General features: G+C 37.3%; 1 protein-coding gene and 1 long non-coding RNA gene across 3 annotated transcripts in view; one reads left to right on the top strand and one right to left on the bottom strand.

The window, feature by feature from the left end:
* The window catches only part of LOC138855683 (gustatory and odorant receptor 22-like), a 1,003,612-nt gene that overhangs the window by 217,190 nt on the left and 770,492 nt on the right, over nucleotides 1–15,930 (bottom strand). The window lies entirely within an intron of this gene.
* LOC118680088 (uncharacterized) lies at nucleotides 5,939–7,116 on the top strand. Its single transcript, XR_004975600.2, has 2 exons — nucleotides 5,939–6,949; nucleotides 7,012–7,116. It is a non-coding gene; the product is annotated as an uncharacterized lncRNA (long non-coding RNA).

Raw genomic sequence — 15,930 nt, forward strand, 5'->3', positions numbered from 1 at the left:
CTAGGTAAAAATGTAATTTTATTGAGTTTACAGTTCACCTCATGACCTTCATATTAAAATGTGTCGCAAAACTGAAATAATAGACAGTAGCATGTAAACCGATGGTCGCAGTTTATCTATAACCACATAAAAAGGGTCTTTATCCCTTTTGATACTACATTACTAATATTTATTTCATGCAATTTTTTCTAGAAAGATTTTTTGCTCTATACAAAGTCCAGCACTCTAAGAAACTTTTTTAGCATTGTTGTCTGGTATATTTTATAATAAGTTCAACATGATGGCTGAGAAAATATACCTAACCACTGATTATCACCAAATATTAGAAGAAATATATGTATATAGAAATCTATATCTATCACTTTAGGTGATGCAAACAACTCTTTGGTGAACAAAACTATACTCTGTTGGAACATGTTGCGAAAGTATAAAAATGTTGCGACAGAATTCAACATTCATTACTCGATTATTATTTGGTATCTTATTAACTTATTGCTCATAGATTTATTTTGTGTCTATACTATTTTTTTCTCCGAAATGTTAACTTTTATAAAAAGAAGCTATTTAACTCAAACATGGTATAGGTATGTGATATCAACTGAACCAAAGGGGTTAGATTTAATATGGGGGGTATATGAGGTTGCTGTTGTACCAGAGGAGCGGAAATCAGTATATTAGGGTTATAAGGTTTAAACAAAGTCTAGACCAATTTCATTCATATGCAGCGATATACATTATTTTTAAGAAAAACTGTCCATTTAATTTCATTAAATTATCAAATTGAGGAAAAAAATTATACCATAAGTAGTACATGTGAGCTGGGAAAATCAAAGACCAGAAAATTCCTCTAAGCCGTATATAAAAAAATGTTGAATTAAACATCCATTATTAAATGATATCGTGATTAAATTACAATTTAATTTGGTATCTTCTTTACTTATATAAGAGGTTATAAACTTAGAGTCAGTTTTATTGCTTGAAGTGAGATATACATAGGTAAGTATGAATGTGATATTAACTCCACCAAAGTGGCTAAATTTTATATTATAAGCTTAGCTGGCAAACGTCAACCAGAGAATCGGAATTCATTATATGAAGGTGTGAGGTTTAGACTTAGTATATACTAATTTCATTCTAATTCAGCGTCAAACCACATAATTTTTAAGAAATCTTTACCACTTAATTTCGTTAACATATTTTGAAGCAATTTTATAGATAAAAAAAAATATTAATACTCACTGACTGACATATTCGGCATAAAACTGGTTAGAATAACGAAAAGCATTATAAGTAGTATATGGAATTTGAGGGCAGTATTAACCCGATTTTATTAATTTTTTCCAATACCACATACTACTAACATGCCACAGACTAATAAAATGCTCCCACTGTTTCATTAAGGTACCTCACATACCATCACCAATCAAATGGAGTAAAGTCAGACGAATGTTCGAAAATCCTGATATTAGTTACATGGGGTCTAAGGAAAATTTTCACCGGATTTGATCTTGTAAAGTAAAACACGCTCTCTCATTTTCATTGAGATAACTCTCATATGATACAGTCACGCGGAAGTTCAAAAATATTTATATTAGATATATGAGGGCTACAAGAACTATTGATCCGATTCAAGCCATTTTTTAAACAAATGCATACTATTATCGATAGTTTCATTTATTTATTCTATTATATGAATTTCAATTATATATCTTACACAATGGCCGATATAGGTATACGGTAAAAAGTCAACTATAGGTACTTGGGTCCACATATTCAGTACCTAGGGGCTTGAACAGTTTTGGTTCGATTTAGAGAATTTTTGGTCACAAGGTGGCATACTTTAAACGTATTATTCACGTAAAGTTTTACGCCGATATAATCATTGTTGCTTGATTGGCATGTTGGAAAGTGAAAGAATCAAGTGGAATTTAAAATTTTGTCATATGGAAACTAGGCGTGGTTGTAATCCGATTTCGCCCATTTTCGCACCATAACATAGATATATACCAAATTTGATTGAAATCGGTTAAAAAGATCCCAAGATATGCGGTTCACTGTCTAATTTTGAACGCGGTTCCTATAAAGTCATCCATACCATCCCTAAGATAAAATTTAATGTCTCCGGCGTGTTTAGTGCTTGATTTATCGCGCTTTTAGTAGTTTTTAACAGTACCGTTACATGTTGAGTGGGCGGGGTTGTCACCCGATTTCACACCGTAGGTAGAGGTGCTAAAAACGTTTGCTTGCAGTGAATTTTGTTATTATAGCTTTAGTAGTTTAGGAGATATGCACATTAAACCTATTAGGGGCGGGACCACGACCACTTAACTGCAGATGTCCCTCCCTAATGTGATCCTGTGTACCAAACAACAGTCTTGTATCTTATTGCGGAGCTTAGTTATGACAATTTATTGTTTTGTGGGCGTGGCAGTGGCCCGATTACGCCCATCTGCAATACCAACCGTCAGGACTTTAAAAAAAAAACAGAACAAATGGTTTTATCGGCAAAATCAATTAATTTTATTCCAAGTAGTCTCCTTCTGCTTTAATACAGCTTTTTGCACGGTCCAGAAGAATGTCGAACGAGTGTTTTAGCTCGTTGCCTGGTATGGCCGCCAGTATGCCGGTGCAAGCCTTTTGAATGGCATCCACGTCTGCATAACGCTTTCCTTTCATCGGCAAATGCATTTTTCCGAAAAGGTAGAAGTCGCGCGGTGTCATATCAGGTGAATACGGGGCGTGGTTGATTGTTAAAATGTGATTTTTGGTCAAATAATTGTCAAATTCCATCTTCGCGATATTCGGGCCGAACACGTCGAATACGGCACACCAAACGCTTCAAAACTCCAAGGTAGAATACCGCATTAACGTTTTGGCCGGTTGGAACAAATTCTTTGTGGACAATTCCCTTGGAATCATAAAAACAAAGCATCATTGTCTTCACTTTTGACTTCTCCAGGCGCGATTTTTTGGTCGGCTCGTCCTCATTTATGTCCTCACGACCGCTTTGAAAACGTTGAAACCACTCGTGCACTCTGCTACGGGATAGGCAATCATCGCCATAAACTTGGTTCATCAATTGAAACGTGAAAGTTTTACCAATTTTACTTAATTTAAATCGCAATAACTTCACTTCCAATAGATGAAATGTCATGAAATTTTTACTGGAAGTCGATAAAGGATAGCAAATTCTAACGCACTAGTCGACATATAAATGGCACCACTAGAGTTAACTTTGTTACTTTTTTACTGTTTACTTTGGAACGCATCTTGTATTAAAGGCACTGTTACAGCGTTGCGAGGTTTCTTACTTTCGTTGAACTCTGAAAGCGACATAATGAATTCAATGCTCATTCATATCGTCCTAACTAAAATTAATTCTTATTCAAAATTGACATACAAAAAGCAAGACTTTGACTACTTCCCATCGTGGAACGTTTGCTACAAGTAGTTGAATCGGCACTGTCAGTATTTAGAAACTTGTTCAGCAAGATTCTAAGCTTCCCAGGAAGAAAAGTGCAAATTCATTCGTTAACGCGATGTCAAATTGTATGCATTGCAGTAATGCAGAGCATAGCTTAAACAATTGTATTTCATTTTTACAGCTATCAACTAAGATGACTTTTGCTTGGGCGGTGCTTTCATCAAATAACGTCTATTTTACATTCTGTGGAAATTCGTGGGCGGATTTGCCGGAAGACTACAACATTGTAGTCACCACGTTGTACATCGATTTCTTGAGACTAGCAGCATTAATTGTTATTAATCACAGAAAAAAAATCACGTAATTCAAAAAAGTTTAAAACAATAACAAAACAAAATAAACACTAAATTAATTGATTAATTTTCTCGCTAAACATTTCCTCCGCCGCCTGTAGCGCACATCAGTTATTTCTGTCACACGGTAAGCCAGCTGACTGCGCAGAGCTGTTTTTCGACAGGATCCCTACATTGTCTACATCTATGGTCAACTTCCGGTGTGTTTTACGTGGGTAACTGCTGTCGACAGCCTTACCCTACGGCGCTAAAAAGCACAGCTACGCATTTTTCTGTACCGATTGGCAGTGCGGAATGGACACACTAACCAGGGTAGAGTAGGGCACGTCAAATGTGTCAAAGATATCTCCAAGTCCTGAGGATAAGCTCAAGAAAAAAGAGCAATACATGTGGGATATCGCCCTCCGCCAATTATAACATTTGAAAGTTTCAACTAACTCTCGACGCGCTCATTGATAAATGCAGAAGTCAAAAATTCATGTACACTCAAGCATACTGGTCTTGTAAAATAAACCTGTTAGACAGTTCTGACTAGAGAATTCTCACAAGAAAATGAAATGAATCGAAAATTTAGTAGTACTCGTGCGAGGACACGCAATCGTGAACCTGAAAGCATAAGCAAGCTTCAGTATAGATAAACAAATGTCTTAAATATGTTTATTTTTTGCTTCGAATGTACGGAAAAGATCAATGAAATTAAACACATTTTAAATACTGTAGTCAAACTCTAGCCAATCAAGTAATCGAATCTTGTAGCGCAGTGCAAACTATTGCTTTAAGCTACCAAGGTGTGTGAAATGCGCTAGAAATCACACAACTTTAATCTGCACAAAATCAACTGAACTACCATATAATATACAAAAAAAAACCAAACAAAGAAACCAGTGTGATTCCTGAGATTTTCCTGCTGAAAATCGTAGGCCTGTCGAAATAACTGCAAGAGAAGAGTTTTATAATAAACAGTAGTAGCAGCAAGCAACAGTAGCAGTAAGGCCAACAATAATAACAACAGCAGCAGTAGCAGAAAGCAACAGCAGCAGCAACAATAAGAGCAAGGTACCGACAAACATACTAACACATAAATAAAATAGGCTTGCACAGCCAATAATACAATAATAAATATTAAACTTTTAAGTAAGTAAACTTAAGTACAATAAAATATAAAAATACATATACGCTAAAAGTAGTGAACATCAGATTCATCATACAAAACCATTTTTCCGAAAAACAATTATTTTATATGTTGTGGTTAGTAATACAAACCTAAAAAAAAAAAAACAATTGTTGCATGATTTTGAGGGTAAAGTAAAAAGACCCAGTGAGGAAAATAATGGCAGAGCAAATAGAACTGCTAACTCGTTGCTTAGTAATATCTTTAATGCATATAAGTACTCAAAATGCAGCGAAAATCAATTGACAATTAGGCAAAGGGCCGAAAAAAACTTAAAATATCTAGCTCCTTTCGAAGGGAATGTAAAAAAATTGCCATCCTTCATTTAGGCTATTGACAGAGTACGAAGGGACTATGTAGGACAAGAAGAAATAGTTTTTAGGGTGACCTATGACTTAAAAATTGGTGTATTTTATATTGGAATTAAGTAAAAGATTAAATAGTATAACGGAATTAAGTAAAAGAGTAAACGAAATCGTAGATGGTATAACAGAATATAGAGCATTAAGCGAAAACGGTGACACTATGAGAAAAATTTTTTAAGGGATGCTAATTCAGCAATAATTAGCATCAGGGACATTTGCATACACAGTGGAATCGATGACATAATTGACAGAAATGACCAAAGAAATGTATAAATTTATTGGATTCGATGAAGATAATCTAAGTCCTCATCTTAAAATAGAGGGAAAGAATTTTCAAGTTAATACCAAAAATAATGGTGTTAACAATAAAAATTTTCACAACAAAGATCAACAAAGAAATACTGTTTTGTCTACAACAATATCAAAGCTTTTCAGGACAATATCGTCCACAAAACCAAAATTTCTCTGGGCAGCAGTTTCGTCCACAATCTGTTCAATGTCAAATAAATTTATTATGGACAACAATCCAATCAAACAAGACAGCCATCGGTATAAAGTCGTCGAAACTATTCAAATCAAAACCATTCTAATTACTCGAGTCAGCAAAGAAGCTCGGTAAATAATAGACAACATTTACAAAGAAGGGAACCAGAGCCCAGGGACGTGGGCACAATGAGTAGAAGAGGTGATCCACAAGAATCAAATATGAACGAAGTGTTTTTTACAAACTATTTTATGCTTTGATCGACTCAGGCTCAACGATAAGCGTAATGGAAAAATCTCTTGAGAAAACTATTGAAATAGAATACGTAAATGGAAAAAATAATGTTGTAGCTGATTTCTTAAGTCGAATTGAAACCTCACCAATAATAAAAGAAGGTAACGACAATGAATCAAACCTGGAATTGTCAGAAACAATTAATTAAACAGATGAGGAACTGCCTGAACACTTCTCAACTAAAGAAGACTTTCTAAATAAATACAAAATTTAAATTATATTGACACATAGCCCAAAAGCTCAGATGCAAAGACTCTATGGAAGAAAAATAATTGAAATAAACCTAATGGATGAAGAAAAAGAGAACAAGGAAACATTAAAAAAATGTATAAAAGGAAGCGGAATAGTGAGAATATTTTCAGAAGTGTCTGAAGCTAATTATCATGAACTACAGAAATTACTCAGTTTAAAATTTGTAAAATGCACAAAAAGAGCGTCAGAAATAGAAAAGAAGAGAAATTACATAAACAAATATCACTGTACCATAAAAAGTAATCTATGCATAGTGGCATAAATGAAACCTATAATGCATTAAAAGATAAATTATATTATCCGAAATTCAAGGCAGAAATACAATTGATAATAAACGACAAAAATTTCATCTAACTGAAACTCCAACCAATAAAAATGAGATAGTTCATATAAACATATTCCATTTCCACAGAAGAACACATAGAAAACACAGAAACTTGGCCGATTAAAAACTACAAAATAGTACGGCATAAAGATCAACCATATTACCGAATTAATCCACTGCAAAATGTTCACCCGGCATATATAAAAATACCAAGGAAATTGGCAAATATAGAAAACCCAAACGAGAAAGATGTTGATGCATTTAGTTTAAAGCATTTAATGGTGATAATAACATAAAAAAAATAATAAAAAGTTTGTATTACATGATTTTTGTTCTACCCCAGTGGGTACCAGGTTTTCCAAGAATATACCCATGGTAAGTGATGCCTGTCGTAAGAGGCGACTAAAATCCAACGGAGTAATAAATAATAAAATATCGGAAACTTTTACATATAGAGACAATTAATCGGAACCTAAACGGTAATAAATTTTAATTTTTATGTTTTACAGATGGCGGGGATAATTATTTTTTTTACTTACTTACACTTTTGCAAATCACAGCAATAATAAAAGAAGCGGGGTATATAATGATACAAAAGGATGACACAGAAATAGTTAATGAAATAAGTACAGTTATACATTATAAATCCGAACAAAATTACAGAAATAGTTGAACAGATTAAAGAAAATATCGGACAGCTAAATATTGAAAATAAAGAAATTTTGTAAAATGAAATAAAACATACAAAAGCAAAGATTACATCTATAACACCGTATATCAAAGAAAGATAGAAAAGTAGCTTAATAAATATCGTGGGAACAGCCTAGAAATGGATGTTTGGAGTTATGGATAATGAGGGCAGGCAAGATATTGTGAACCATTTGAAAATTATTGAAGAAAATGGCCATAATGCTATTATAAACTTAAATAAACACATAGTACAATAATTAATGAACATTTCAATAGATCATTAAATTAATAGATACCAAACTATAGAATTAGATAGGAAACAAACAATAGAAACTCTTAACAAAATAAACAAAATAGAATTGAAAGAAAGTTTTTGTTTAATGACCAAATAAATAAACTAAAGTTCACAGAAAATAAAGTTCAAGAAATACAAGACAATATTGCGGCAGCTAAATACAATATGGTACATCCAAGTATGTTAACTAAGGAAGAAATTGGAAAATATGAAATTGATTTTTATAGATTAAAATTAGCAAAATTAGGAGTTGTAGTATACAAAAATTAAAGAATAATATTCGCAATTCAGATACCAAGGACCTTCCTTCAAACTTATATTCAATTAATTACTCCATTGCCATATAAAAATAAATTAGAGATTAGTGAAAAAAAAAATTCGTTAACAAGATTGGCGAAAGCTATTTTGGTTATGAAAAAAATTAAGCATTTAAAAATTTTATATTGAGTAAAAGATGTATATTTTCAAATACTTGTGAATTTATATGCAATGACAAAACAACAATACAAGACATAAACGATGATACAATATTAATAAGAAATTTCAATAACGATACAATAAAACCGAACTGCGATAATAGAAAAATCGCGCTACAAAATAATTGTAAAAAAAGTTGTAAATTGTAAAATAGAAATTTTATTAATTATTATTTTATCCCGTCATTATTAAGTTAGTGTGGTAGGTGTTTGATGAGATGACTCTTTTTTTGCGCTGATCGGCTCTGAACACACTGCCTCATATGGGTGTGAGTCAACCCTCGCCTTGGCCTCGTAACTGAGACAACCTTGGCTGAGCGACGTGCGCAACGGGAAAGTTTGGCCGACCGAGCCCCACACCTTGAAAAAGCGGCAGAGGTCGCAGGAAGGGGCATCCTCTCTCGGCAAAAAGGATCGAGTCGGAGCCGCACCGATGTTTAGCGAAATCGCTAAACTCGCAAGCTCAGTGGTTCTCGGTGTGTACAACCGAAGCAGCGGAGATGGGTAGCGAGTAAAAGTGGGTAGCGGCTGTTATCTCCGCTGTCTTCATGAAGGTGGTCAGGGGAAGCCCTGGACCACCCCTTAGATGGGAAAGTGCCGGGTGGAACCTCGGCATGCACAAACTTTAAACTTCTTTATAAGGAGGCAGTAGCGGCGGTGTGGAAAGGAGCAAAGCTCGAGGCGGTGGCCAAATCGGATTTCCCGAACCTTCTACTTCGACCGAAATTGAAGAGATGTTGCAGTACTGCAATCCATCTCTTCCCACCCAAGACTGGAAGGTGATTAGACTGGAGAAGACCGAGGTGCCATATCGGCAAGCGCTGATAATCGTTCTCAGGATACTCCCAAAATAGGCCAGAGTGGATGGCCCGCTACCTCACGCTGCGGTGAAAGAGAGCGGGAAAGATACCTCTCTCGCAGACGCGGGGAGCACGGGGGGCGGATCGTCAGGCGATGATGGATCTGTCTTCAGTCTCTGACGCTTGTTCGAGGAGGCTGGGATCGATGGCACGGATGATAGTGCGGAACTCGCACTGCTGGAGAGGAGTTTGGAGAATGAAGATCCTTTAAATTAACCTCCAGCACTCAAAGGCGGCCTCCGCCTATCTTTTGCTTCGTCTAGGAAGGGACGAAGCCGACGTTGTCCTTATCCAGGAACCGTGGTTGAGCAGCTATGGAATATCTGGACTAAGGATAAAAAGGCAAAAGCTCCAGGTAGAAGCAGAGCCTGTCTGCTGGTCAGAAACGAACTGAACTTTTTCTTTTACCTAATGACAGCTAGCAGGGCGGAAGTCCTTTAAATCACGCTAGCCTCTAGAGAAATTGCTCCCTTGATCTCGGGATGGAGACTTCTGGATGACCATTCCTTTTTCGATTATAAATATATTGTGTTCAGCTTGGACGCCACGCGCCCGAAGCAAAAAACCATTAAAAATTTCAGGAATACCAATTGGCTCCTGTATTGAAGGAAGCTTCGTTCAGCTCTTTCAACCGCGCTTGACAGGGACTCGATCATATCTGCGGACGCGATTGATGATCTCGTCGAGACTTTCAGCTCTTTTAGTAGAACTATCTTGAAAGCTCCTATTCTGTGAGAAACCAGAAAAATAAAAGGAAACCCCTTGATGGATAGATCTTCGAGCAGAGGACTTTTCAACAAAGCACGTAAAAGTGACTCTAGTGACGACTGGGCTTCGTGGAGAGCCTTCTGCGGTAGTGTAGAGGGCTGTCATGAGTCCTCACGGTTCAGGCGCATTCTTGCAAAAAATCTTACTCCAGTGGGGTATCTAAAAAATGCAGATAGTAGTTGGACAACGAGTAGCGAGGAGTTGTTGAAACTACTCCTGGATGCTCATTTTCCACTAAATCAGTCTGCTGAAGAAGTGCCACTGGGGAAGCTGCAGGAAGGCTGTACAGCCTTCTTGGACCTTCTGGACGATCGTCACCTTACCTGGGCGTTGAAATCCTTCAAACCCATTAAGTCCCCGGGGCCCGATGGCATTATTCCAGTGCAACTACAGCGTGCGGTTAAGATGTCATGCAGCTGGCTGGCCCCAGCTACGCGAACTGTGTTAGATTGGGCCATGTCCCGAAGGTCTGGAGACAGGTTAAGGTTGCTTTTATTCCGAAGGCCGGCAAAAGCTCTCACGTCGGTGCAAAAGGTTTCAGACCCATCAGCCTATCCTCGTTTCTGTTGAAAACATTGGAGAGGCTTATGGATCTGTACATTAGGAGCAGAATACCGAGAGGTAAACTGTTACGGGCACAGCATGCCTTTATCAAAGGCAGGTCGGTCGACCCTGCTTTGCATGTTGTAGTGTTATGGCTGGAGACGCAAGGCTGTCGGGTGACAGCCTATGCTGATGATTTGGTTCTTATGGTTAAGGGAAAATTCCTGAATACCGTCTACGTCTCGTCGGACCCTCTCATATACTCTTAGCGTAAAAGTAGACTAATAGAAAATTATAGCATAATAAAACAGGGGCATCAACCAGTCCGCAGCTCTATTTCCCCCTCTGTTTGAAATAAACTTAAAAGGGCGCATCTTGATGCCAAAAGACCATACTGAAGAAGAAAAAAACGGCACTAAAAAAGAGAGGCACACCTAGCTTAAACGTTTCTCACTTAAGATTATCAATGTTAGTATCTTTTTTAATAAGTTTATAGCATAAAACATGTTGCCTATAAACATTAGAATGTTTGACAACGAAGGATAAGAGAGTTACTTAGAGGTAGACAAATGAATCCATTTCATGGATATGACCACATCGAAATCACAATTGACATTTAAACCAACAACAGTTGAAGCAGCCTGAGATTTTTTGTTAATAGTGCTCAGTGTTGATTTCAAAGCATCATTAGCATTAATAGAAGTTGAGGAGCTCGGATTAACAGAATCACCTACGGTATAATCAAAGACAGCAGATTGCGCAGCAAAAACAGCATTTATGATACGATCAGGCTTAGCAGCAACAATTGGATTGTTCTGGCACTGGAATGCGAGTGAGCTCTGAGCTTCCTAACAACAGCCTCAGTATATGTCTTGGAAATTTAGCCAAGCGTTAGCGTTGGTAGCGGCTGCAGGTAAAGCAGCGGGAGTGAGGTAACCCATAATCACGTTATAACCAGCAACAGCGGTAGTAGTGAGATTGGAGCTGGCAGGAGATGATGCGGAAGAAAAAGCATTCGATATTGCTGCAGAGGATTTGCCACTGTCATGCAAATTGATGAAAGTTTACAGTAGAAGTACTTTGAGGCTACACATTGTGCACTGTTGGCGACGCAGGCGGCGAACGTCTTGAACTTCTTTAAACTACAGAACAAACTTTGCAATAAAAGACTTATTAGATTTAGGCAAAAAAATCTACATCAGTCTGTGATAAATTGACACAGGGCATATGAAAATACTCGTTGCATTTGTGGCAATTACTTTTAAGTTGAGCACGATCCACTCTCAGAACACAAGCGCACGGCATTAACACAGAGTACAGCTTGAATTACGGAGCAAAATAACCACGTCCGCTCACTATGACTTCAACTTCGTAGACTCGTTTAATTTTATTGATATATTTTACTTCGCGTCATCTAAAATTATATTAAAATCATCTTCAAATAAGATATACAGATGTGATATTAATTGAAGCAAAGAACTTAAATGTAATATATTGAATTGATGTGGAAAACGCCAACTAGAGGATCGGAATTAATTTTATTATGTATAGAAAGTTTAGACCAAGATCTGGACCAACTCTATTCATATTTAACACCATTAATATAATTTTAAAAATCTTATATGGGAGATAGGGGAACTATAACTATTGACCAGATTTTATCCACATTTGGCCTTACGACATATCATTACCAGAAAAGAATGCTTCTGAAGTAGACTAATATGTGAGGTATAAAGCCAACCGGATGTTTGAGAACCCTGATATTAGTTATATGGGCGCTAGGGTGAGTTTTCATCCGATATTATCCATTTTAGGCACAACGATGCACCGTTATTAGTACGATTTTCGAAAATCTTTATATTAGGCTTATGAGTGATAAGGTAAACATTGAGTCGATTTAACTCATATTTGACATACAGACATATTATATTCAGGAAACCGTTCTTTTCGCATTTCATTTATATATCACACATTGACCGATATTTTCGGTACAAAGTCAGCCATAGGCACTGGGATCCACATTTTCGGAACCTGGGGGCTTAGACCGCCGCTTTTGACAATTATTAGACTTGAGTAGACATACTTTATAGGCACTATTTGTGCAAAGCTTTATCCCGATATACTCGTTTGTGCTTGATTTTAATATTGGAAAGTGAAAGAATCAGATAGAATTGGTTATATGGGAAGTAGGCGAGGTTTAACTCCGATTTCGCCCTTCTGCGCACTGTAGCATGATTCTGTGAGGATAATATTACATACCGAATTTGTATGGAATTGGTAGTTGGTCCAGAGATATGTAATTTCCTAAAATTGGACCGTCCAATTTTGACACCACTTCCTATAAAGCCCCCGTGTACCATCCCGGATGTAAATTTAATGTCTCTGACGCATTTAGTTATCGATTTATCGCACTTTTAGTGGTTTTCAAGAAAACCGTTATATGGGTAGTGGGCGGGGTTATCATTCGATTTCACCTAATTTCACGCTGAAGTAAGATATGTCAAAAGGGTTTGTTCTGTACAAATTTGGGTATTATAGCTTCAATATACAATAAACCTATTAGGTGGCGTGGCCAAGGTTTATAAAGATATTTTCTTTTTTACTCAAGTTACAGGACAAACAGATGGGCGGACGGACAGACAGTCACCCGGATTACAACTCGTCTTCTCATCCTGATCATTTATATATAAGAAAGAGTAAAAAGTTCGTTCGGTTTTTATCTAAGAGATGGCGTTATTGTCCATAGTATTAGTGTTACGTGTCGCATCATGTCATGCTATACGGCGCTGAAAACGTGTATATTCGCGCTAAAAGTTTGTCTTTGACAGTTTTTCGATTGATTTACTCAGTTCGTTGTGAGCGCTCGTCAAAGATGGACACCAGCAAAAAGAAAATTCGCTATATTTTACAATTTTTCTTCGATCAAGGCGAAAAAGCAGCCAAAGCGACTGAAAAAATTAATTTAGTTTATGGGCCCGATACTGTAAACGAACGTGTAGCACAAAAGTGATTTGCTAGGTTCCGTTCCGGTAATTTCGATGTCAAAGATGCACCACGCGTCGGGTGTTAATAAGGTGAAATACCTTGGACTTATCCTTGATAGAAAGCTTTTTTGGAGGCCAAACATCAAGGATAGAGTTAAGAAGGCATTGGTCGCCTTATACTGCTGCAAAGAGGCTAAAGGGAAAAGGTGGGGACTCTCACCTAAGGTGGTGTTCTGGCTCTACAAAACCGTAGTTAAGCCAATAATGTTCTCTGGTGTGTTCGTCTGGTGGAGGGCGCTCGAAAGGTCCACACTGGCTAAAAAGCTATCTTACACAATGGCCGATATAGGTATACGGTAAAAAGTCAACTATAGGTACTTGGGTCCACATATTCAGTACCTAGGGGCTTGAACAGTTTTGGTTCGATTTAGAGAATTTTTGGTCACAAGGTGGCATACTTTAAACGTATTATTCACGTAAAGTTTTACGCCGATATAATCATTGTTGCTTGATTGGCATGTTGGAAAGTGAAAGAATCAAGTGGAATTTAAAATTTTGTCATATGGAAACTAGGCGTGGTTGTAATCCGATTTCGCCCATTTTCGCACCATAACATAGATATATACCAAATTTGATTGAAATCGGTTAAAAAGATCCCAAGATATGCGGTTCACTGTCTAATTTTGAACGCGGTTCCTATAAAGTCATCCATACCATCCCTAAGATAAAATTTAATGTCTCCGGCGTGTTTAGTGCTTGATTTATCGCGCTTTTAGTAGTTTTTAACAGTACCGTTACATGTTGAGTGGGCGGGGTTGTCACCCGATTTCACACCGTAGGTAGAGGTGCTAAAAACGTTTGCTTGCAGTGAATTTTGTTATTATAGCTTTAGTAGTTTAGGAGATATGCACATTAAACCTATTAGGGGCGGGACCACGACCACTTAACTGCAGATGTCCCTCCCTAATGTGATCCTGTGTACCAAACAACAGTCTTGTATCTTATTGCGGAGCTTAGTTATGACAATTTATTGTTTTGTGGGCGTGGCAGTGGCCCGATTACGCCCATCTGCAATACCAACCGTCAGGACTTTAAAAAAAAAAACAGAACAAATGGTTTTATCGGCAAAATCAATTAATTTTATTCCAAGTAGTCTCCTTCTGCTTTAATACAGCTTTTTGCACGGTCCAGAAGAATGTCGAACGAGTGTTTTAGCTCGTTGCCTGGTATGGCCGCCAGTATGCCGGTGCAAGCCTTTTGAATGGCATCCACGTCTGCATAACGCTTTCCTTTCATCGGCAAATGCATTTTTCTGAAAAGGTAGAAGTCGCGCGGTGTCATATCAGGTGAATACGGGGCGTGGTTGATTGTTAAAATGTGATTTTTGGTCAAATAATTGTCAAATTCCATCTTCGTGATATTCGGGCCGAACACGTCGAATACGGCACACCAAACGCTTCAAAACTCCAAGGTAGAATACCGCATTAACGTTTTGGCCGGTTGGAACAAATTCTTTGTGGACAATTCCCTTGGAATCATAAAAACAAAGCATCATTGTCTTCACTTTTGACTTCTCCAGGCGCGATTTTTTGGTCGGCTCGTCCTCATTTATGTCCTCACGACCGCTTTGAAAACGTTGAAACCACTCGTGCACTCTGCTACGGGATAGGCAATCATCGCCATAAACTTGGTTCATCAATTGAAACGTGAAAGTTTTACCAATTTTACTTAATTTAAATCGCAATAACTTCACTTCCAATAGATGAAATGTCATGAAATTTTTACTGGAAGTCGATAAAGGATAGCAAATTCTAACGCACTAGTCGACATATAAATGGCACCACTAGAGTTAACTTTGTTACTTTTTTACTGTTTACTTTGGAACGCATCTTGTATTAAAGGCACTGTTACAGCGTTGCGAGGTTTCTTACTTTCGTTGAACTCTGAAAGCGACATAATGAATTCAATGCTCATTCATATCGTCCTAACTAAAATTAATTCTTATTCAAAATTGACATACAATCAAAAGCAAGACTTTGACTACTTCCCATCGTGGAACGTTTGCTACAAGTAGTTGAATCGGCACTGTCAGTATTTAGAAACTTGTTCAGCAAGATTCTAAGCTTCCCAGGAAGAAAAGTGCAAATTCATTCGTTAACGCGATGTCAAATTGTATACATTGCAGTAATGCAGAGCATAGCTTAAACAATTGTATTTCATTTTTACAGCTATCAACTAAGATGACTTTTGCTTGGGCGGTGCTTTCATCAAATAACGTCTATTTTACATTCTGTGGAAATTCGTGGGCGGATTTGCCGGAAGACTACAACATTGTAGTCACCACGTTGTACATCGATTTCTTGAGACTAGCAGCATTAATTGTTATTAATCACAGAAAAAAAATCACGTAATTCAAAAAAGTTTAAAACAATAACAAAACAAAATAAACACTAAATTAATTGATTAATTTTCTCGCTAAACATTTCCTCCGCCGCCTGTAGCGCACATCAGTTATTTCTGTCACACGGTAAGCCAGCTGACTGCGCAGAGCTGTTTTTCGACAGGATCCCTACATTGTCTACATCTATGGTCAACTTCCGGTGTGTTTTACGTGGGTAACTGCTGTCGACAGCCTTACCCTACGGC

This window comes from Bactrocera oleae, chromosome 2, assembly GCF_042242935.1.
Source record: "Bactrocera oleae isolate idBacOlea1 chromosome 2, idBacOlea1, whole genome shotgun sequence".
Taxonomy (NCBI): Eukaryota; Metazoa; Arthropoda; class Insecta; order Diptera; family Tephritidae; genus Bactrocera; species Bactrocera oleae.